Source organism: Galeopterus variegatus, unplaced genomic scaffold (assembly GCF_000696425.1).
Source record: "Galeopterus variegatus unplaced genomic scaffold, G_variegatus-3.0.2 Scaffold428, whole genome shotgun sequence".
NCBI classification, from domain to species: Eukaryota; Metazoa; Chordata; class Mammalia; order Dermoptera; family Cynocephalidae; genus Galeopterus; species Galeopterus variegatus.
The window spans coordinates 480,836-482,695 of NW_007726539.1; positions in this window are offsets into that span (position 1 = coordinate 480,836).

Genomic DNA, 1,860 nt, shown 5'->3' on the forward strand with positions numbered 1-1,860 from the left:
CCGGTCTGTATGTGGGATCCGAACCCTCGGGCGGGAGCGCCGCCGCGCTTCCCAAGCGGCACACTGTAGCAGTGCGCCACCGGGCTGGCCCCACTGATGTGTTTTTTGACCCAATAGATTGGTTTTGTTCTATCTAGAGTTTCATATAAATAAACTCATGTAGTGGACTCTTTGTGCCTGGCTTGTTTTGTCCAGCATAATGTTTTTGAAGTTGGTTCATGTATTGCATATTCTTAATGCCAACTAATATTCCCTTGAATGGATATACCAAAGTTTGCATATCCATTCACCTGTTGACAGATATTTGGGTAGATTCCAGTTTTTGCTTATTATAAATAAAGTTGCTCTGTACATTTATATAAAAAAGTCTGTGTGGATGTATGTTTTCATTTCACTGGACTAAATATATAGAAGTGGAGTTGATGGGTCAGATAGGTCATATCGTTAAGTGTAAGTCTAACTTTAAGAACCTGCCAAATGGTTTTCCAAAGTTGTTGGACCCCTTTAGGTTCCCACAAGCAATGTATGAGACTTGGCAATTGCTCAATATTCTTGCCAACACCTGGTATTATCAATCTTTAAAATTTTAGCCATTCTGGAGAAAGTGGTTGCAAACCACATTAAGTGGTTGTCTAACCACATTAGACAAGGGACCAATATCCAGAATGTATAAGGAACTCAAACAACTCAACAGTAAAACCCCAAATAATACAATTAAAAAATGGGAAAAGGACCTGAACAGACATTTCTCAAAAGAAGACCTACAAGTGGCTCAACATCACTAATCATCAGGGAAATGCAAATTAAAACACAAAGAGAGATCATCTTATTCCAGTTAGAATGGCTATTGTCAACAAGACAGAAAATCACTAATGCTGGTGAAGATGCAGAGAAAAGGGAACCCTCCTACACTGTTGGTGGGAATGTAAATTGGTACAGCCATTGTGGAAAACAGTATGGAGGTTCCTCAGAGAACTAAAAACTGAATTGCCCTATGACCTAGCAATCTAGCAATCCCACTGGTGGGTAGATACCCAGAGGAAATGAAATCAATATATCAAAAAAATACCTGCACTCACATGTTCATCAAAACATTCACAATAGCCAAGAGATGGAATCAACCAAAATCTACATCAATGGATGAATGGATAAAAAACCTGTGGTATATAAAAACAAAAACAAAAAACTGTGGTATATATACACAATGAAATACTTATTCAGCTATTTAAAAAAATCCTACCATTTGCAGCAACTTGGAAGGAACTGGAGACCATTATGTTAAATGAAGTAAGCCATGTACAGAAAGGCAAATACCGCATGATATCATTCATATCTGGAATAATTATTGAGTTTTAAGACTATATATATATGTATATTCTGGATACAAGTCCTTTTTTTTTTTATTTTGGCAGCTGGCTGGTGCAGGGATCTGAACCCATAACCTTGGTGCTATAAGGCTGCATGCTAACCAACTGAGCTAACTGGCCAACCCTGGATACAAGTCCTTTTTATTAAATGTACGTGTTATGAATATTTTCTCTGATTCTTTGGCTTATGTTTTAGTTTTCTTAATAATGTAAATGAAAGAATAAGTTTTCAATTTTGACAGGTTCAATTTACCAAGTTCTTTTTCTATGAATGATGCTTTTTGTATCCTAAGAAATTTTTGCCTATGCCAAGGTTGCAATGATTTCCTCTAATTTTTTCTAGAATTTATATATTACTAGCTTTTACATGTATATGTCTGATCCATTTTGAGTTAATATTTGTGTGTATTGTGCGATAAGGATGAACATTCACTTTTTTCCCTGAACAGATATCCAGTGGTTCACCTTTTACTGAAAAGAGTTTCCTTTTTCC